This window comes from Typopeltis vanoorti, chromosome 17, assembly GCF_054136105.1.
Source record: "Typopeltis vanoorti isolate ZY-2024b chromosome 17, IOZ_Tvanoo_1.0, whole genome shotgun sequence".
NCBI classification, from domain to species: domain Eukaryota; kingdom Metazoa; phylum Arthropoda; class Arachnida; order Uropygi; family Thelyphonidae; genus Typopeltis; species Typopeltis vanoorti.
In genome coordinates, this window is record NC_143565.1 from 41,721,181 (window position 1) to 41,745,463 (window position 24,283).

At 35.9% G+C, this 24,283-nt stretch overlaps 1 protein-coding gene across 1 annotated transcript in view; it reads left to right on the plus strand.

The window, feature by feature from the left end:
* Positions 1-24,283, plus strand: part of LOC150097320 (thioredoxin domain-containing protein 11) — a 243,433-nt gene that overhangs the window by 112,217 nt on the left and 106,933 nt on the right. The gene's annotated exons all lie outside the window — the stretch shown is intronic.

Genomic DNA, 24,283 nt, shown 5'->3' on the forward strand with positions numbered 1-24,283 from the left:
GGCTTGTTATGCTAATCTTCACTTGATGGTCATTGTTGATCATATCCTCAGGTGGAGAATCTCTATTAGGAGTGACTTTCTTTGAAATAGAAAAGCCAGTTCTGCATGTTGGGGTGGTATATTTCCAATTTGTTTCCTACATATATGTCCTGCTCTGTGGTTTCACATGCAGTACATTCTCACAAAGTATTTGAAGACTCTGAAAGTAGTTAATGATGGAAGCTGAATGTTTGCTAAAGAAAAGATACGAGGGTGAGGAAAGTAGCCGGTTAATTAAGTATGGCTCTTAGTTATGAATTTAGAATTTCAAAGAGGTTTGATTGTCAAAAAATACTAGTAATTTTTCATTTCTTATTATAATTGACTGTTTAGACCAAGAAAATTGACAGGTAGGTATCAGCAAATTCATGACATAATCCCTAACAATATGATATAGAGATCCATACATGACAACACTTTCGTTTCACAGCTCTATGAAAAAACTATTTGATAGAATGACTTGCAATTTCACATTGATGCTCGTGATAGATCCACTAACTTAGTAAATAAAAAAAATCTTGCAGATAGTGTTGCATTTATAGTTGAGGCCGAGAACTTTTCAGACCACCTAACACAGTTGTCTGTGTTCTTATTATAATTGACTGTTTAGACCAAGAAAATTGACAGGTAGGTATCAGCAAATTCATGACATAATCCCTAACAATATGATATAGAGATCCATACATGACAACACTTTCGTTTCACAGCTCTATGAAAAAACTATTTGTTAGAATGACTTACAATTTCACATTGATGCTCGTGATAGATCCACTAACTTAGTAAATAAAAAAAATCTTGCAGATAGTGTTGCATTTATAGTTGAGGCCGAGAACTTTTCAGACCACCTAACACAATTGTCTGTGTTCTCTATCTGTAGAACATTCCATAATTTTGCATGAATGGTAATGCTGCAGTTTATAGATCTAGCGCAGCGATTTTCAACTGGTGTGCCACGAGATTTATGAAAACAAATGAATTGAAAGAAATAATGTCGTAATTTGCACATTTATTTATTAGTGTCTAGTCTTCCATCTACTTTTGTATGTAAATCAATCAAAATTATGCCTGTTTTTTGCCAGATCAACAAAAAAATTAAAAGAATATATTTTTAGTGTGCCACAGAATTTTAATAATTAGTCTAGGTGTGCCATATTATGAAAAAGGTTGAAAATCACTGATCTAGCACAATATCAAGTTATATTACAATATTACTTTATTATTATTTTATAAAAACTAAAGTAGTTATATTCACTTAATTTATATTAAATATTGAAGCATTCATTTCTCCATTAGGATACAGGCTTTGTGCTTCTAACAGACATATAATAAATTTAGTTTAATCCTTTATCCAAGTGTAATTGCGCCTGAAAATATCTTCAGGACTGAGGTAAGGTGGTGCATCCCTAGTCAACTCGTAGCAAAGGTGGACCAAGCTCTCATCACTCCTTGTCTCAGTATCTCCCATAATGCAAAGCACATCTCCGCAAGGAGTGATGTGCTTTGCATTATGGGACCTTGCTACGAGTTGACTAGGGATGCACCACCTTACTTCAGTCCTGAAGATATTTTCAGGTGCAAACTTTGTTTGCTTACACTTTGATAAAGGATTAAACTAAATTTATTATAGTCTAACCAAGTGCAAAATAAACTTCTAACAGACAAACATGAACACGTAGTGTATATGTTATTATATAAGAAAGTTTTGCCATAAAAATCAAGGAGGATAATGGTAAATTTTAAGATGAAACATAAGTTCCTAAAACTAGTGTGCATCCATCTTTTTTTTTTCTGTGATGGTCTGTAATAAGTATTTTTAGTATTCTTGGTACCAAGATATTGGCTCTTTTTTTTTTTTTTTTCCCCGTTTATGCTTAGGCATATGCTAAAATTAATCCAAAAGTTCAGAAAGCAGGTTATCATCATCTTATCATTGGACATCTGCAGATTATGTATGGTCACTCCGATGCTTGATGATGTCCACACCAGTCCTCACCACATAGTCCTGTTGTATGCTTTTCTGGACTTCAAATCTCTGAAGATCAGTCACGCCACACACACCAGCCATCCATCTCATTGACAGTCTACCTCTTTCTCTGTTTTCCAGGAACTTTACCCTCTATTACTGTTCTGAGAAGTCCTCCTTCCAACCATTCAAAGTGTCCAAAATATTTTAACTTTCTTCTGTCAGTAGCCTTAAAGTTACACTGATCTTTTCTAACACTCATTCATTCATACACCTTTTCAGTATATGATATCCTCAACAGTCTTCTGTAACACCACATCTCAAGAGCAGCTATCCTTTTCTTATCTGACTTCTTTAGGTTCCAAGTCTCACATCCATAAGTCACTGTTGGAAAAACAACTGTCCAAAATCCTCAACTTTGTTCCAGTGAGATAATGGGAAAAAGAGTACAAATACTAATTTCGTTATTAAAAATACAGTATAAATACTGTATTACTAGTCATAACTTTTATGGTGAAAATAATATAACTTACTTTTACCAGCAACAGAATTTGGAAAACATTGACTCATTGCAAAGAGCTTGTTTATTTGTGAAAGCATTAAAACTTCTAGCAGCTTGCTCTGTATATTAAATAAAAATTACGTGGATGGTTAGTTATAATGGTATGCATGTTGGTATAGGATTAAGAAATGAAAACATGCATTCATTTATTATGATGGAGGATATCACTTCACAAAGTATCGATCCCCCGATCCCAGCATGACAACATGATGAACTGAATATCAGATTAATGATGGGTACCCCCAATACATCTCACTTTGATTTGTTTTGTGATGGCTGTTGATTTTCCGCAAGAATGATCCACATTTGTAAGGGCGTGGTTCCTGAAAGCTAGTTGTTTTTTTTTTTCCTACCTCCTAAAAAAACATTAAAAGAAAAACCATTCTAAGTGCAGGCATATCTGCAGACAGTAAATAGATTGGATTAGTTTGGGAAAAATATATTGCTATCACTTGATATCACTTATCAACCTCTGAACTATAACCCAGCTAACAGGATTAAAATGAAAAAACTGTTACTTATGTTAAGTTTTTTAAGTCTGTCACATCTTAGCTGTCAGACATTGTTAAAAAAGTTATTACCACATTACACACATTTTCCTAGTATCTCTGATGTTTCTAAAGTGCATGAACATGATGATCTGCTTTGGTCACTAGTTTAAAGTATTAGACAGCCCTAATCATCACCTAGCTAAAAAATGTCAACACTCAAGGAGTAGGTCATCCTCCCTTATATATTAAAAAAAATGCACAATGCTTCATAAACAGAATTAAAAACCTTGCTAGGCAAAGATGATTTATTAGTCAGTTTTTATAGAACAAACTTCCACTTGATATTGCTGCTCTCTTTGTCATCCATGTCATTCTGGTTACTTTGTGTAGCAAAATAAATTTTTACCTACAAAAAGAGGTAGAGCCATAGGCTCACCATTATTTCCTGATTTGCCAACTTTTATATTAAAGCTTTTCAGCAACATGCTCTAGATTTCTCTATTTTATACTATGTTTTGGGTTAGATTTGGTGATGCTGTTTTCTGGCTACACAGCTGCCCAACTTTAAACACCTTTCTCAGCCACCTGAACAAACAACATGAATACATACAATTTATCATTGAAATTAAAAACAAAACTCACTTCCTTTTCTGGAGATACTTGTCACATATCATCCCTCAGGCAGTCTACTGCAAGCCCACACATACTGGCCAATATATACAAAAGGACATCCAATAAGATAGAATGCTACACCATTAATCATAATACTAGTTTTAAACCACCTACAAAATTGAAAACCATATTCAACTTTTCCAGGAATTCCAATTCATAAAAAAAGAATACAAATGACATCAAATTTAATAATTTTGGTAAATCAGGCCTCTGATCATGCTTTTAACACCCTACACCATACTGGAAAGGAATATGTTCCTTACATTGTGCAAAAACTTAGTATGAGCACAAATTTAAGAAAGCCTATGAAATTTTGATTAACAATCCTAATCTAAACAATAATGGTGGCCTAAAAATCCTTAGAGTATCGATGGCACACATTTAGCCCACATAATGTTTCAAATTCACCAGCAAACCTTCACTTCAGGACTAAGCAGTAATTTCATCTCTTATTTCATATATTTATCACCATCAATACTGTTTTTGTTTTAATTTATTTGTTAATAATTTCCAGCCAAACAGATAACAGCACTCTAGATTTGATGTAATATGTTTTTGCCTACCAAAAATCAGGCCAGTAGTGTTAACAGATGACCAGATTAGTGTTACTTTAGCATACTATGTGTATTGTAATATAGCTTGTCTCATATACATGTGTATGTGTGCTCCAAATGATGATCTTGACGTGAAGGTTGAAACATTAGTAATTATTTTGGTTTACATTGATATAGAAAATAAGTAACCAGAAAGTGATATCCTCTGGTGACTGTTGAATAAATTTTGGCATAGAGGAATAAGTATCTCATAAGGAATCAAATATGATACCAAAAGTGCTGTAAAAAGTGAATATAAGAATATTTGGATGAGTGAGATTGGTAAAGAAAAAGTAAATTTCTATTTCTCCTGGATATTTTCTGCTGCTGGTAGAAATGTAATTTTTCTATATCAATATTCCAGGTTTCTAGTGGTTTATTGACTACTATGGTAGTAGACAAAGCCACTAGAAACCTGGAATATGGTAACAGCTGGAGTAGATGCAATCTGAACTGAAATACCCATGTATGTACAAAAGGTTTGTTGGTGCTCAGCGAATCAGTCAAGTTTTCATTGTACTAATTTATAAAATCCCTTTCTAGTCAAGATCTTTGAAATAATCATACTTGATAAGTGTTTAAGAACAAACGTGTGAAGATGATATAGAAAATAGTAAACTGGATTCATTACTGAATGAAAGTTATCACTACCAGATCATCTTCAAATTTAATGGAATGAAAACAGTACATTGAAATACACAGGTTTAATAGTTCCAACATTTCATTTCTTCAGAGGCATCATCTTGCATACAATATAAAAAAAAAAAAAAAAAAAAATTGAATAAAACACACAATAAGTGAAAGATGTTGAGACTAGAAGTCTAAATTCCTAAGAGGGGCAAACTTTTGTGTGCTGGTAGCTGTTATATGGGAAGTCTAAGAATTGTTTTTCTAGTCTGCTGGTGATTAAAAATAAAATTTATATTTGCATCAGTAGAGCAATGTTTTTGATTCTGTACAAGGTGTCCAAGGCATGGTCATTGAGATCCAACTGATCTTAATTGTCTGTGTATGTAAAAATCACCATAATTAAGATCAGTTGGATCTCAATGACCATGATAATGCTCAATATGGAACATTTCAGGTTTATTAATAACATAAAAACTGGTGTACAGATAGTAGGAAGTAATATTTCATCGTAGCAGTTGAATGCAGCTGGTATGGCATCGGGTTGAACTTAGTGACGTCAAGAGAGGTGGCACTGTGGGCTGTCACATTGATGGCATGTCCATACATGCCATTGCCACTCAACTGGAGCATCCAAAATCAACAGTTGGTGACATGCTCAAGAAATGGAGATGTTCTGGCATCACTAGTGCAGGAAAACGCCCAGGGCAGCCTCAAATGACTGACAAGAATAGAAGAGTGTTAAAATGGGGCATGCAAGAAACTGGTTATAATTGGTACAGACCATTTGTGACAAGTTCCAGAGTGCCAGTAACATCATGGTGAGAACTAATAGTAAATTGAGTTCTATGAAAAGAACTCAATTTACTGGGTTTCCACAGAAGAACAGCAGCACACAAGCTTAACATCACAACAAGAAAGGCAGCTTGTCTAGCCTAGTGCAATGCATGTGTGAACTGGACAATTGACCAGTGGAAAATGGTACTCTGTAGCAATGAATCAAGATTCACCTGTTTCCAGTTTAATGGCAGGATGTGGGTGTGGATGCAGCCTGGTGAATGCGTGTTACCACAGTGTGTTGTATCCACAGTAAAGTTTGGTGCTGGAAGAGTAATGGTGTGGGGGGTGCATGCAGCTGGTTTGGAGTGGAGCCACTGGTCGCTTTTATGGTGAAAATAAAATAACTTGCTAATAACTTGTCTTGAAGGTTGAGTTGAGCATTATCAAAAGTAAATGGAGAAGATCTGAAGTTTTTATGGGAAAACAAGCAAGACTGCATTTTGAAAGCATTGAAGTTGACTAGGTTGCTTTCACTTTAGTCAAGGATACTGTCGAGGTTCAAAGGACAAGAATCTATCATTGCTTTTTAACTTTATTGACTTTACTAAAGCATTTCACTCTGTTGACAGGGAACGACTATGGGAAACACTCAAACTTTATAGCATTCCACCTAAACTTATCAGGGATATCAAGCCACAGTACTAGTTAACGGAGACAAAACAGACAGTTTTCCCATCACCATAGGAGTCCTACAGGGAGATACTCTGGTCCCATATCTCTTCATCATAGTGATTGACTATATTTTTAAATTAATGAAAGTTGAATCTGGAATCATTATCAAAGACCCACATATACAGATGCACCTTGAAGACCTGAGCTTTGCAGATGATATAGTCCTCATTGACTCCAACATTACAGATGCCCATAGCCACTTCAACAGCCTTAGGAGAACACCAGAAATATAGTTGATCACCTTGAAGAAGTAGAGGACTTTGTATACCTTGGATCACACATCTCAGATTCCTTAACAGACATTAAAACAAGAAAACAAAGCACTGCAGTTCCACAGAAGTATAATAAAGTATGGAAGTCGAGCCTCATCTCAAAGGAGACGAAGATTCGTCTTTACAAGTGCACCAGCCAGTCTATCTTTCTGTATGGCTCCCAGACTTGGAACATCTCAACAAAAGCAGCAACCAATATTATAAATAGCTTTGGAACTACTTGTATAAGAAATATCCTGGATTACTCTTGGCAAGACCACATTCCCAACTCTACTATATTAGATGAAACCCAGCAAGATCCTCTAGTCAATACTGTTCAAAGAAACCAAATAAAATGGCCCGGCCACCAACTCAGACATCCACCCTCTGTACCCTTTGATGCTCTGGTCCTCTATGCCCCTACAGATGGAAAAAGAAAAAGAGGCAGACCCTGAACTCCATATTGGAAATACATCAGCAATATTCTCCCAGTTTCTCCCCAACTCTCTGCATCAAAGATCCTTCAATTAGCATATGACAGAGAAGCCTGGCTTTCCTTCACATCATAACCTCCAAGTCCTATCTTAGTGTACACAGACTACTTATTTGATTTGATTGGTTTCCCTATTTATAATTGTAAAATTATAAATAAATGACTGTGGAGATCATTGTTCAGGGCACTTATTATAGATAATCCTTGAAGCTCAAGATGTTTGAGTGCTGGAAAGCTTGCCATACGAGTAGGACAAGTCGAGTGTGCTATCATCAGCAAAACGATGAAATGGGTTTGCAGTCAATGAGAGTAGGTCATTTATATAAATCAGAAGGGGTCATTTATATAAATCAGAATTTATATGAAATCATAACCATGAGGAACACTGCCATTTGACAGGAAAGTCAGAAAACACCATCCACAATTACATGTAGGGATTGAAAACTTGTATAAATGGATCAAAACTGGTGATCCATTTACACAAGGATGAAAGCAATCCAAATGGTAACTTGTTGAGAAGCCCTTGATGCCAGACCCTATCAAAAGCCTTGGAGATGTCAAGAGCAATAACACAGGTTTCTCCAAACCTTTCCATGGTATAGATCCAGAGGCGAGTGATGTTGGCCAAGAAATCTGTGGATTTAGAGTTAAATTCATACTGGTGAAAGTAACTAATTAGATAGTAATACTCAAGGTGTTGAAGAAGTTTACTGTTGACAACCCTCTCCATTACTTTAGACGAAATTAATGTGAGAGCAATAGGTCAATAACTTGATGATAAATATTTATCTTCTTTTTTGGGAACTGATTGTATATGAGCTTTCTTCCATGCTTGAAGGGTGGATGCTAGCTGAGTAGTTTAGTGAATAGATGATAGAGAACAGGTTAGTTCAGGAGCACATCTCTTGAACACAATGGATGGAATTCCATCAAGACTAGCTGCCTTTGTAGTATCCAAGTTATTCAAGATTCTTCTGATGTATTTCCAGCCACAGGTAGCATGAGATGCAATTTTCTAGGGAAGTAAGGAGGTAATTTGAAGGGTCATCTATGCAGGAGTTGGAAGAGAAGAATGAAGCCAAGACATCAGCTTTATCTTTAGATGTTGTTACAATTTTACTGTTAGGGGTGAGATAGAGAAAGTAGCACAAATGGATAAAAATTGTGCCTAAGGGATCAGAAGGCACGACTGGTGGCACAAGCAATGAGTTTTCTACATTTATCCTTGTTGAATTTAGACTTTGTCTTTTTAATGGTGGTTTTACAAGTATTGTGGAACAACTGTATAGGCTCTGAATAAAACTGGTGTTTTGGTCTTAAGCCACTTGTGAAAGGCTGTTTTCTTTTCTTGGACAGCCCTGACACACTTCTTGGAGAATAATGATTTAGATATGGGTTGGGAAATTTTTAGCAGAATGAGAAATGAAAGTTTCCATTCCAATGTGGATTATTTCTGTAACAAGATCACAGCAGGTATGTGGATCTTGATAATGGTAGTCTGGCCATGGAAAAGAGGAGTAAAAGTCATGCAAGGTTGTGAATGGCTGAAGGAAGGACATTTCACCAGAGATTAAACTTGGATGAGATTGTGGTCTGAATTGCCAAGAGGAGCAGTCACCTGAACAGACTATCTGGAAAGAGAACTAGCTAAGAAAAGATCTAGTGTTGGATGAATGAAGAATATTGTTGAGAATTCTAGTAGGATGATGAATGATCTGTTTTTAAGTCATTGCTTACAACAAAAATTTCTGCCTCTCTTCCAGCTTGGTTAGTGAAATTTGAAAAAGAGGGCCAATTAGGATTGTGGACAGTGAAATCACCAAGGATAGCCTCACCATTTGGGAATTTTGATTGTATGAAATCAAGTTTTGAAGATAAGAAGTCAAGAAGTTAAGAATGATATTTTTAGAATTTAGAATTAAAAATCTAGTAGGATGATGAATGATCTGTTTTTAAGTCATTGCTTACAACAAAAATTTCTGCCTCTCTTCCAGCTTGGTTAGTGAAATTTGAAAAAGAGAGCCAATTAGGATTGTGGACAGTGAAATCACCAAGGATAGCCTCACCATTTGGGAATTTTGATTGTATAAAATCAAGTTTTGAAGATAAGAAGTCAAAAAGTTAAGAATGATATTTTTAGAATTGGGGGAATGGTAGGGGCAGCAGATGAATGAAATAATATTTGGCAAAGAAATTTTAAGCCACAGGAGGTTGAAATGAGATTCTATGTTAGGCAACCTTTAGCAAGGAATATTAGAATGCACAAGTTACCTCCCTTATAGCGAAAGCAGTCGTATAAGATATAATTTGGATAGTTAAGATAATCTGTGGTTGATTTAGTAGAAATTTGAGGTTCAGTCAGAAACAGAACATCAGATTTGGATGACTGAAGATCATGATACACAGGCATTTAAGTTAATGGTAATGGCACTCATGTTGATAAAGTGAATATGAAAGGATTTTTTTTGTGTGATTTATGAGTCTAAAATCGTTTGGAATTTTAGAGAGAATTTTTTTAACCACAGACACTATACCAATTTAGACTTAGTTTCATGTTTATTATTACAAAACGTGAAGAGAAAATGAGAAGGAAAACATGCAGTGGAAGCAAATAGACTCTTAAACATGTTACCCATACAGAGTATCCAGTCTCCAAACTACAACATGGCCTTGACATCCCCCCCCCCCAATTCCCATTACGTGGACTCCCCCAGGTACAACCTGGCAGTGTAGTTGACATAATTTTTTATTGTCAACTACACTGCCAGTTGATAAGAAAGCCTCCTAAGAAACATGTCACCATCTGGTTAGTCCTGTACACTAACTGGCAGCCAGCCTGCAGAATTCTCTACTTCTGCACTCAAAGGTGAGGAAAGTACTGGATCCCTGCAGCATGTTTGGCATGCCCTCAAAGAGTATCTATCACTCATACTGCATGTCGAAGTTGGGGGAAGGAGAGAAACTGGAACCTTTGCTCTGGGAACAAAGGTTCCAGTTTCTCTTTTTCTTATTGAGGACCTGAAGGGTTTACCGCCACATAAATTCTTCAGTTCTCCCCAATAAGAAAAAGGGAAACTGATCCCCAAGTTTGGGGATCAGTAATCATAATACAACAAGTTGCAAGAGCAAGGGAACTTTATACTTTATACCTAGAACAAAAGGAGGAGGGAAATGATCCTTAGGAGAGCATATAAGGGTGGCTGAGGTTCAAAAAAACAGCACCAAGATTATATTTCTTTAATGTTCTGGCTATATATATATAAAATACTCAGATTTAGGTGCCTCATTGGATTTAGGTGCAATTGTATCCATTGGATAGGAAGGTATGGCAAATGAAGGAAAATTCAGCTTGAGTGAAGCCTGGTTGGAGGCTCTTTTAATGATACCATATTGTTAAACTGAAGAATATTGGGAAGAAAAGACTTCTTTTTTTTGTAGTGAACTGGATTCTTGGGTGCTGGTTAAGGTGAAAGAGTACATGTAATGTGTCTGAGCCAAATGGAGAACACATCATTAGTATGTTTTATCCAGATAAGTTTGAGAACAGACCATGTTTTTTTTTTTTTTTTTTTTGAAATACTTCATATAGAAATTGGATAAGGAAAAAGGAGCCTGTGGATATACCCTCTGTTTATGTATGGCATCCTTCCAAGTGAAGTAACCAGTATGTATGGCAAAATTGAAGAAATCATTTACAACATGATGAATTAGAACTTAAGCCATGATAATTAATTAAACCTTACTTTACTTACTTTTTTTACTTTATGAGGTGTGACAATTTAATTCCCGGAATGCACCAGTAAAAAAAAACCTACATTTGGAACTATACATTAGTGGCTACTGTCTCCTTCGAAGTGGTCCCCTTGTGTATTTATACACTGTTTTAGATGGCGTTCCCATTTTTAGAAACAGGCCTGGAACTCTTTTTCCGGAATACTGTAGAGTTCCTTTATCGCATTATGCTGGATATCAGCAATGTCATAAAATCTTTATCATTGTAATGCAGTCTTTAATTTTGGAAACAGCTACAAATCACAGGGAGCTAAGTCAAGTGAATAAGCAGGATGACCTAATTCTGTAATTGATTTTTTGGCCAGAAACTTCTCTCATGATGAGTGCACTATGGCTTGGCGCATTGTCATGATTTCTTTCGAAATCTTTCGCATACCCATTTCTTCATTTCTGTTTTTGGCCGCCCACTTCTGGAGTTATCATTCACATCTTCTTGCCCACCTTGACTTTTTCAGAGCATCCACACCATATGCCACTTTCAACAGCAGTTTTGCCAATTTTCACACAAAATTTGATGTTAACATGCCTCTCCAAATTTCAATCGCACATTTTTACAGCAAAGTTTACATGCAGATGTTTTTGCAATAGCCAACTAGCAAATGGCTCTATCAGCTTGAGGTGTACACATGCATTAGTTAAAAGATGTACAAACATAATTACTCACGTGACTCCAACCAAATTACCATATGGACAACACTACACGGCCATTCCGGGAATTAAATTGTCATACCTCATACTTTAACTTATTAAACTTTAATGACCTCCAAGCCATCCTCCAATGGGGCTCAGATAACCTCATCAACTTCAGTAAAACCCAGTTCTGTCTTATTTCTCACAAAAAAGAACCATTTTCCTCCAGTATTATTTTTAATAACACTCAAATTTCCAGACAAGATGACATTTCCCTTCTTGGAATTACCCTGACGTCAGGCCTCTCCTGGCATAACACATCACAACCATTGCATCCTCAGCTTCCAAAAACTAGGATTTCTCTTTTGCTCAAGACGTTACTTCACCTCTAAACAGCTGTTAACCTTATACAAATCACAAATCTGCCCAGCTATTAAATACTGCTCTCACATTTGGAGTGAAGCTCCTAAAAGCTCCCTCAAAATGCTTGACTCAATACAAAGGAGAGCAATTAGGTTGATAAATGACCCAACTTGCTCTCCTCACTTTCGCACAAACATTTGGTATCTGCAATTTGTGTATTCTATAAATATTTCCATGAAAAATGTTCATCTGAAATAGCATCAATAATTCCCCCACTCAGTAATAAGCCCATTGGAACATGTATATCTGCTGCCCAACATCCTTTCACAATATATGTTGAAACCCACAGAACAAGTTTCTTTTTTGTCCTACTTCATCCCTGCTGTGGAACAGTCTTCCCCCCTGATGTATTTCCCAAGGAATACAATATACAGGCATTTTAAATCAAATGCAAACAAGTTTCTCCTTTCCCAACCCACTACCCATATACGGTACTAACTTACTATAGGTTGACCAACCAACCTCTCGTGTGTGGGCCCAACATAAAAATGAAATTTAAAAAAAAAAATAAGGTAGTGACAAATTGTAAGATGATCCCAACAGATCAAGTGGTGCAGCAACACTGGCTGCTGTGCGCAGACTTTAAAATAAGATCGAAGATAAGAACCTTTGGAAGCCATGGGATGAAGACAATTAAGTGATTTTGCTTAAAAGAAGAGAGTGTGAGGAGCAGTTTTAAGGAGAAGGTGTTCGAGAAGATTTTGGATGGACTAGAAAGTGTATAAGATTGGTGGAGACATTATTCAAAAGCAATTCTGAGCTGTGCAATCGAGGTGCTTGGTGAAACATCTGGAAAGATTAGAGAGCAGAAGAAGGGTTGGTGGTGGAATAATGTACAAGAAGCAGTGACGGCTAAGAGGAAGGCAAAGCAGAAGTGGGACGAGTTGAGAATGGAAGAGGACAGAGAGAGAGAGAAAGCAAGAAGCCAAGAGAGTTGTTGCACAGGCAAAGGCCATGTCACATCAAGATCTTTATAATCAATTAGAAACAAAGGAAGGACAGAAAAATTTATCGAATAGCAAAATGTGGAAATAAGACATCGAAAGACATCTTACATGTTAGGAAGATCAAAAACTCTGGAGGAAGAGTATTAAGGAAGGATGTGGATATAAGAAACGGAGAATATACTTTGAAGGACTTTTCTTTTGAAGGAATATACTTTGAATGAGGAAAATGCGAGGACTCACAGAGAAGATGGGTTAATATAAACTCATACAATGTAAGGGAATGCTTAAGGATCAAAGTTAGACAAGTTTCACTCAGTATCTCTCAGAGGTGTAGCTGTTTGCTCAGTAGCCTGGATTTGGTTTATATCTTCCTCACAATGTACCATTAACATTTTTTTGATGCTTCTGCAAACCATGGATTTCTTGAGATTCCCTTATTGTGATAGTGCCAAAATGGAAGGATTCCATTTTGGTCATACAAGCATATGCATCTACAAGTATCCTATAGGTATGGTATGGTAGTATCCTTTCTCCTTAAATAACGATAAAATATGTGAACAGAAAGTAGGCTTGTCAATAGTTCTTCCATAGTATCATATAAGTGTGGTATCATTATAGGATACCAAGTGTTGACTCAACCTGTGCTACATACAACACAGCTAGCAATCTTCTGCAATTGGGTGAAAGAAATTAAAAAAACAATCGACTTCAAAACATACCAAGAATTGCCAGCCTGGTTTGGCCGAGTGGTTAGAGCATCTGCTCTCCAGCCAAAAGGCTTGAATCTCACTGTGGGCATGGATGTTTGTGATTGTCTGTGAAGATGCTTGTTATGGCAGAGGGCTGTAGATGGCATTGGTGTAGTTGGTGGATTTGAGTGGTGGAGACAGTTGAGAAGGTGTCCTCCCTTGATGAGTCTTTAGACTCTCTGGAGGTCTCATGTAATTATAATAATAAATCTGTCGGATACCTAATATTCACAAATTGGAGATGGTGCCATTATTCCTGATCATGAATGCTTTGTGTTCCCCAGTATGCAACTTATCATCCAAACTATTAGTACAGATATTTTGTATAAAAAAACAAGACATGATCCTAGAACCCCACTGACCTGTGCTAGTTTAGTATACAAACATTCTTGAAAATAAAATTATATTATTATTATGCAAGCCTTCCCAGCAGACACAGTTATCCTCTTCCATCAACTCACTATAGCAGCTACTGAAAAATCCATTAATAGGTACAGTACCATGATGAAAGAAATTCACTGTAGCAAACTATCTACTATAACTTTCTTTGGTCCCTGTGAATTTGCTATATTAAGAGATGGTGATATTAATATCTTACAGCTGTAGCCAGAACGATGTAACATGCCATATGCGTGCATGTGTGTGTGTGTGCACAAAAAAGATACCCACATGCAATATTGTGCTATCACACAGTACATGCCATGTACTGCTATCACACAGTACATGGCATCATCGATCGTTAGCACCTTAAAAAATCACAACCCACCATATCTACAGTTTTTAGTTTATTGCAAGAACCAAGGCAGCCATCTGATATTCAAGAAAATCATATCTACAGAGTTTCTCTCACTCTTCTTCAAAATTTAAACTCCTGTTATTCTGTCATGACTGACAGAATAACAGGTGTTTAAATAACATAAAAGTTGCTTTGGTGCCACAGCTGATTTTGCTTAAGTCATAATTATTCCAAACAACCTGACATTGTAATTTTGTTATCATAATAATCAGCTGTGGCACCAAAGCAACTACCATAAGACTATGAGGCCAGTGTATTTATTTGTTACTGCATGTGTCCTTTTGGCCAGTTTGTCTATATTGTACAAGTTTTAGGGAGGAAAAACCATGCCACCTATGTATGAGCTAACTCACCTTCAAAAAGGTTCTTTGTATCTTAGATGGGATTTGAACCTAAACTCATAGGGACCATTGGAATAATTATAGTGACTAACTTTCTATAATGAATTTATTTTAGTATAGCATGTTAGACTCTGGCTGGAACTTTTTTGTATATTGGTGTTTGCTATAATGAGTCAGCTATGTTGGTGTGTAGGATATCTGTATTAAAAATCAGATATCTCATAAATTAAAAATGAAGATAGGATGAAATTTTAAAGTTAAGAAATTAGTAATGCAGTATTATTTTGTCAAGTTATTAGTTAAATGTTTTTCTTTTGATATGTTGCAAGCAAGGCATTTTCATATCTTATTTTTATCTTTAGCTACTGAAGTCTTGATTAGATATGAAATAAATTTGTTTAGATTAGATCTTAGAGAATAATTTTGTATGAGCTGCCAAAAATTTTGTAATGTTGGTGTTGTTTGTGTTTACAAAATGTTATTACTGATCAGAGAAGCCAAAGTTTCCATACAGTGACAACTCACATTGGTAATTCACATTGTGTGAATAATTGAACTTGCTTCAGTGTATAAAAATTATGAAATGAAGAATTGTTATAATTTCCACTACTTTCATTTTGAAATTATAATTAAACTCTCCTGCACTATGAAGAGAACTTTATCATCTTTTCAAGCACTGCACTGAAAACAGTTGTGACAGTGCATAATGGTGGACTAGAGTGGAAATTGTTCTAACTTATTTCCAAGCATGTGTAAAAGTGAAAAGAATGTTATCAGATGTTGTTGATTGTTCAGGCTGTTCAAAGGAAGGAAAGAAATGCTGCAGAAATAAAATTGTGGCAATTTTGTGTCTTTTATATGTGAAGAAGGAACAAAATTTAAAAGAGTTAGAGAGGATATCCTTTTTCTACGGACATCCAGAAAGTAAGTTCCAATGGGCTGCCTCAGAAACAAAAATATACTTACAAAAAAAACTTTATTGGAAATTAAAGTAGACATCTTTCACCACTTTTCTACATAATTTCTGCCATTGTTCAGGCACTTATCATAACAGGGCACCAAGAGTTGTATACCTTCATCATAGAAAGTTGCTGCCTGTGGCGCAAACCACATATTGATGCTTCTTTGACCTCATTGTTGACTTGAAACCGCCGGCCACCGGAAAGATTTCAGATGTTTTGAACATGTTAAAGTCGCTTGGCGTGAGTTCAGGATTATATGGGGGATGATGGAATTGTTCCCAGCTGAAGGTGGCAAGAAGTTGTGTTATGCCGGCTGTGTGTGTGTGTGTGTGGGCATTATCATGAATCAAAACAACACTCCTGGTAAACATGCCACGTCGTTTATTCTAGATCACACGATGCAGTTTCTTAAGGGTTTGGCAGTATATACTCGTGTTGATTGTGGAGGACTTTGGCATCCAGCGTGCACACAATTTCCGATAATTCAGTTTCTCCAACACAATTTCATGAAGACATGAACGTGAAACTTCTGGAAATTGTAGCGAGAGTACCATTGAATCATCCATTGCGTGTTCTCCATAAAACTCAATAATTTGCCGGTGAATTTCAGCTGCTTTAACGTTCCTCGCATTCAAGAAACAGATAACTGACCTAATTTTACATGCGGCAGGTGATTTGATTTTCTTAGACATAATAAACACACACCAAGAAGCATATTCACTGCGAGAATATCTGAAAATGGTACCAATGCCTTCCTAAGGAATCGACAAACTCAACATGCATGCGCACCATTGCAATTGCAGCACTGCAGTGAAAATATTTAAAAACGGAACTTACTTTCTGGACATCTCTTGTATAAAGAGATGTGGAAAGTTTTTAAATCATGAATCCACATAGACTTTATTTCAGTTAAAGTTGAGAGGAACTTCATCAATTTCCTGTTCATATAAAAATATGGTCCAGTAAAATTTTATTTATAATTCTTAGACTTAAAGGCAATTCGATACTGGTGTCATGTTTTAGTTATTTCTTCAGAAGCTTTCATATAGAAGGCTAATTTGTTCCAATTCATGTGATCAAACATTGAGGTTTTTATTCAGTGGAGCTTGTTTTTTACTTTCATATAGAAAATGGAGTTATAGAAGTGTCTTGGATGAAGGCAAGATACATTTTCTTCAGTGTTTCATGATTTGAGATTCAAGAATTTGAGTGACTTATCTAGGTAGCAGTTTTTTTGTTGGTCTTTCTCCTGTGGGAATAAAAGTTTCTTTTGGAAGAAAGAAGCTGAAATTTCGAAAGTTGTCCATATAGAATGATAACTATTGGCTTATGAAAATTGATGGGAAACTGTGTAGTTAATGTATCCAGTTGTTTAAAGTTGCGATTTGAAGAATTTGTTGGTGCTTGTTTGCTGTATTGATTTTATGTTGTATATGTATGTGTTATATTGTAAATTAAAGGTTTTTATTTAGGTTATAAAGTGTCTGAAGACCAGATTTCTTAATGAGTTATTGGACAAATTGAATGTTAAGATTGTGTGCGTGCATGATGTCCTGAGATACAGATCTGTGTAGAAATTTGAATTGTAGTTAAGTTTGTCTTTTCCTTTTATTCTGAATTAAGAATTGAACTACTTAAAATGGAGGGAGTGATTTACTAAGGGTGCAATTTCAACATAATGTTTTCAACAAGGATATCACTTGCATACACACACACACACACACACAAAAAAAAAATAACTTCCTTCCCTGCACACAGATTTGAAACTGTCTTGTCCACTGGAAACCAGAGGCTGAAATATATGCTGTATTTGAAGAATTTATGTAGACCAGATAAGCCACTTAAGAGATATCTGTGTACATAATGGATATAAAAATAAATAAAATAATGAAAAATTAAAATACAAATCACTATTAGTCTTCCACAATGAGGATAAAAATTTGGCAATAACCCAAGATACTGTACATCTATACATCTAATATAACAGCTATAATAAAAAAAAATTTAAAAAGAGGCATCAGAAATAATTTGTTCACTCACTCATTACAACAACACTCAAGGTTTAATATTCAACCAGATAAGTGTAGAAAGGCTTAAGAGTCATTAATTATTCATAATAACATTTTACAGTATAAACAACACCAAGAGAAGGAAAACTATATTTATTAAATTCTCTAATATTTTATCATTTATTATTATTACATGACGCCTCCAAGGAGTCCAAAGACTCATCGAGGGAGGACCTACTCTGCAACTCTGTCTCCACCACTCAATCCACCAATTACAGCAAACCACAACTACCATCATCTACCGCCCACCACCACTACTAGTATTTTCAACAATTGCAAACATCCATAACCACACCGGGATTCAAACCCGTAGCCTTTTGGCTGGAGAGCAGATACGCTAACCACTCAGCCAACCAAGCCAGTGCCTGGAGCTATTTGTAATGGTATCTATCATTTGAATGATTAAGTTGTGTCCTGTGTATAGTGCTATATAAGTTTATATTTACTGTCTTCCTATCCGCAGTTTTTTTCCAAATTAATCTTATTTGTTGGGTCTCCAGTTGTCACATCTTAATTTCAGTCTTCTAAGGTGTTGCTAACAGGACCAGTTTACCTAGCTCTTGGTCCTCCTCTAGTTTGTGTGTGTGTGCGCGCTAATTCCGCAAAAATTACCTGTTTTTGCTAACTTTTCCTCTTTCATTCTGTTTGACTGTGGATTTACCTGTGGTAATCATTAAATAATTGATGGTTTGGATAAATGACGGTACAATTACAATTCAAGGATTGATTAATTCATTGTTTGTTCAAGAGATCACTATGTTCATTTTTAATATGATTCTGCTATGAGTCATTCCCTTCATTTTTTCTTAACTGTCATATCAGTGGTCTCTAGTTATTTTCTTAACTGTTTTATTTGATCTAGTTCTCGGATCCATAACCCTGTCTATTGCTAATTTTAATATTTTGGCTAATTTGTTGCATTCCATTTCTTTTCTTTTTTTTAACGCTAATTCGATATCTTATTAGCTTTGCTAAGTCTGTTACCTATTTCTGTATTTGATTTAACACCGTAACTAAATTTTTTGCCTAAATAGCAGTGCTTGCTTGTTCTCTAGATTCCCCACTGAGAATGCGATTGATGTTTTCCAAGTTCATGCTTATTTTTTGTAGTTTCTTTTTATTGATTTCCATGCCAAATTTGTTGCACTAATGTTGTTAGTCATCAAGACATAAATTTATTTAGGAATGTGCAGTAGTTTAAAAAAAGTTATAGTAGCCATCTGACAATTTAAATGTGATTACATCAATTTTTGTTTCCTGAGAAATCTGGTCTTGCAGAACATGGAGTCTGTTAGCCATGGATCCTTTGGAATAGAACTAAAGTTCTGCATTAAAGATTCCAAATTATATTCTTGGTTCTGCATATCAATTCTTATAAATGGAGAGACTTTTCAAGGAATGTTATTTAAGCCCTTCATAATCAACTCAATTTGAACCACAATTATGGTTTAAGTTTTTCAAAATTTTGAGAACTAGTTGCTAAAGTATCACTTATAATGTGCACTTTCTGTATGATTATTATTATTATGAGTATCTCCATGGAGTCGAGACTCATTGTGGGAGGCCTATTATTCACACCATAACTATCATCTCTCCTTAAACTCATTCACTGATCATAGTGAATGAGCACTGACAACCACTTTTGGCCATACCATTCCACCAATCCCCCACTCTCCAAACAAAATGTCTTAACATCTTTACTAACCACACTCTTACACAGTTTCCAGGTGTGATCCCTTGTTCTCTCCCTTCCTACCATTATTGAAAAATGTTTTCAGTGTCAATCCTATAAATCTCCTTTAATTACTGTGCTTCTATCATGTCTGCTCTCTTTTTTTTTTTTTTTCTCTATTAGCTAGTTTTTAAAGCCACAGTCCTTCAGTCTATTCTCATAGGGAGCATTCTATAGACCTATCACAATCTTTGTCACTTGCTTCTGGATCTTCTTCGCCACATCTTCATTCCTATGGAATGTGGGTGACAAAATCTGTAGTCCCGATTAGCCTTATTAAAGTCTTATAAAGGGAAACAATACTTTCTCTAAATCTTTTGTTAGTGTGTTCTTAAACAACCATGTAATCTGATATGTTGTTTTGGTTACCTTCTCCATATGTCCCCAAACTTCAACTCCCTGGTCTCATCAGTTTCCATGAATATAGTACACAGCTTGTGATCTCTTCTTCCCAAAGTGCATATCCTTATACTTGACCACATCAAACCGGCAGCTTATAAAAAATTAAATCTTTGTTTATATTGCAACTCTGTTTGAGTAATCCTGCAGGATCTCTACATCATCTTCATTGACTTAGTCTTCCCAGTTTTGCATCAGCAAAGAAATGAATATTTCCCATCAGATCATTTCTTATATCACCGATGTATATATTCAACAACTGAGAACAAAGTACTAATAAACTCTGTGGCACAACATTTAGTCACCTGCCTTTTACTGCACACTCATCTCTTCTATAAACCACTCTTTGATATCTGTTCATCAACTACCCTCTAATCCAAATCACCACATTCATATCCATCCCCATTTGCTTCAGTTTATGCAAGAGTTCCATGTGGAATCTCATCATATGCCTTTGCAGAGTCCATCAATATCACTTAGTAACTATTTCCTTTTTCCAAACTCCATTGTCACTGTTATAAAAAATAAGTAAAATATTAAGGCAAGATTGACAAAACCTTCACAAAACCATGTTGCTCCTTATAAAATATCAGTCATCAGACTTTCCCAGTCCAGAATTTTGTCTTTTGCCAATGGCTCTGATACCTTAACCACCATTCCTGAGATGCTTATTAGACTATAATTTGCTACTTCTGTCATGGAGCTTCCTTTATGCAGTGGAACTATTTTGCTCTCTTCCCACTAAATTGGCATCTTCCTATTAAATTAAACAGCTTGGTTGGAAGAGCTGATAATTCCCTTATACATTCTCTTAATACAGGGGCCAACATGCCATTTAATCCCATGGCTGTGTTTGCATTGCAGTTCTGCAGTGCAAACACCTCCATTTCTTCAGCCTGTATTTTCTCATCAGTCAGTATCACGTCCAGCATTGCAATATCACCACCTAGATTGTACACCCTTACAAAATAAACACTCAATAACTCAACGATTTGTTTTGTTCCTGTTACCTCCCTTTCATCAGCACTTTTTAAAGTCACTCTTCTATGGTCATTTCCCATTTTTTCTAGTTGCAGAGCAAAAGGACTCCTTTGGATTTATTTTGACATCATCTAGCTTCCTCTCATAATTAGCTTTGTCCATTCCTTACCGCACAGGCGACCATCCTTCTTGTTTGTGCCTTGTACTGCTCATGGGTATACCATCTCTTTTTTTCTTTATACTCTTTCTACAACTTTTTCTGCATTTCCTGCTTAATGATGCTATTTATCCATCTAATTCCTACCTGATTAATCCAACTGACTGGGTATACAGTCTAATACAGATCTTCTCAGACACCTCTTAATAACTAACCTCTCTTTCCCCCCCCCCTCCAAATGTTGATGCTGAAAGCTAACTCCTCAGCTTATCATAATCACCTACTTATAATTCCATATATATATATGACAGAATGATCATTGACTCGGTTAACATACATAGTTTTATGAAAAAAATTGAATGACTAGAACCGAGATTTAATTAAAAAGGTTTTAATATAAACACACTACTAGTTTCGGCCTGTAACAGCCTTCTTCAGGTGACATTATAAAAGAAAAAACACTAAACATTGAGGGTTAAAAGACTATGAACAACATAGACAGTCTTTATACATAATTAGCATGAAAACGTTGTAGTTGAAGCTGTTCTTTCATTTGTTGCATTGTTTGGGAGAGTGCGTGCTTGTTGCATCACGTGAACGCCAGTACATGATTACAGCTGAATGACTATCTGGGAGGTTGTAGCTCAAGTTGTTATTTAGATGAACAGGATTGAAGATGATTTCTCTCGATTCCACAATTTTTCTCTCTATTTCGTCACTGCAACGGAAGATGTTTGTAGATTTTTCCCAGCAGACTTTGTGACTTTGGTTATCATCATTAGGATTAGCCGAGAAAAGGATATGACTTGATAATGCACTTGCTCGCTGTCTCTTGTAAGTAATGTCTCTCATGTGTTCTTCCATACGCATTTCGACAGATTTGTCCGTCTGCCCGAAATAAGGAATATCGCAGTCGCATAATATTTTATATACGCCAGGGTATTTGAGTTGATGATGACAAGGTTTTGGGTGGCTAATTAAGGAACGGATCTTTGCAAGTGGAGTGAACAAGGTTCTGATATTGTATTTTTTTAGAACTTTTGCTAATTTATGTGAAACAGTACTTATGTAAGGAATAGATATATTGCTTTTGAATCTGTTTGTTTCTTCTGAGTGATGTCTAGGAGGATCAAGAAGGAATTTGTTAATGATTTTCTTGGAATATCCATTAACTTCGAAAGAAGTTTTCAGATGGTTTATTTCTGTAAGCAGTTCATTTGGATCATCAAGAAGAGAACGGGCTCTATGTCCCAAGGTGGAAATTATTCCAAGCTTATGAGGAGGGAAATGATGGGACTGACTGTGCAGATATCTGTTGGTATGTGTGGGTTTTCTATATATCGATATTTTTAGTTTTCCAGAAGAGCGAGTCAGTTTGACATCAAGAAAAGGCAAGGAATTATCCATTTCAAGCTCAGCAGTAAACTTAATACTTTGATGTCGGCTATTGAGATGTTCGAGGAAAACCATAAGGGAAACCATCATCCACATAACGTTTCCAAACCACAAGTTTGGAAACGTTATGTGGATGATGTCTTCATTGTTTGGAGCCATGGACATGAATCCCTTATGGTTTTCCTCGAACATCTCAATAGCCGACATCAAAGTATTGTGAGTTAGATCTTGGATCATTGGGAGTTAGATCTTGGGATTTTTCATATATACATATGAAAAATCCCAAGATCTAACTCACAATGATCCTGTTTCTTCAGAATGACAACTCATCAGTTATAGAGCATATGGAGACAGTGAACCTCGTCGACATTTGTTCAAGCAATGAAATTTGTGGAGTGCAGCAGCATTGCAGTTCTTTAGGTAGTACAGCTTCATGAGCAAACCATGTTGGGGCAAGGTTAGTGTCATCACTGTAGACAATATCAACAACCAGAATGAAGGGGAAAATCTCGTCTCCACCTTATAAAACCCTCCTGACACCTGCCAAGTTGCGTGATATGCAAACTCCATGCATTTAGTGTTTACAGTGCTCCTGGTAGCAAATTTTGGAACTACTTTTGTTTTTCTTAGATATCACTTCCACATGATGCAAAAGTATTCCTGCAAAGTTTCACAGCATTTAGATCACTGGTTGGCATTCCACAAGGCCATAAACAGAGATACTTTAAGAATATATATATATATATATATATATATATATATATATATATACAATCATTATATATGAATATCTGTCTCAGCTAATCATCTCTTTGCAGTTATGTAAATTCAATTTTTTTCCCTCCCTCCCTCTAACCATTCCTCCTCCCAATCTATGTCCTCATAGTTGAAATCTCCTGTAATAATTATGAACCTGCACTTACCATGCTAATTTGTCAATGCATACTATCTACATTCTCCCCAGTAACCCATTCTATGAGGGTGGTCTGAAAAGTTCTCGACATAACAATGAAAAAACAAATTTATACTTTCAAAATCATTTTTATTTTTTAACATAATCTCCCTTAAGTCTAATACATTTATTCCAGCAATTCCCCAGCACCATTATCCCATCCCTGTAGTGGTTCTCAGTAAGATATGCAAAATACCTCTCTACAGCTGCAATCACCTCTTAATTTGAAGAAAAACACTGACCAGCAAGGAAGAGTTTTAGTTTTGGGAAGAGTTAGAAGTCAGAGGGAGCCAAATCTGGGGAATAGGGTGGATGTTCCAACAATTCATAGTGCAGATCCCTTAATTTTCCCATTGCCAAAACACATGAGCAGGTGCATTGTCCTGATGAAAGATGATTTTTTTTCCTTCTGCAAACTGGGTCTTTTATCACAAATTTTTTTTTCGTCTAGTCTGGTTAAAAGATTGGAATAATATTCCCTGGTTATTGTTTTGCCCTTTTCAAAATAATTAATAAACAAAATGCCTTTAGCATCCCAAAACACTGATGTCATGACCTTTCCTGCTGATGGAACCGGCTTTGTCTTCTTTGGCTCTGAACAACCTCCACTGTTTTGACTGCTGTTTGAATTCTGGTGTGTAATGGTAAATCCAAGTCTCATCCACAGTAATAAATCGACACACAAAATAAATTTTATTTTTGTTAAAATGCTCCAAACACTGTTCAGAGATTTTGCACAAAGCTTTTCCATTTGC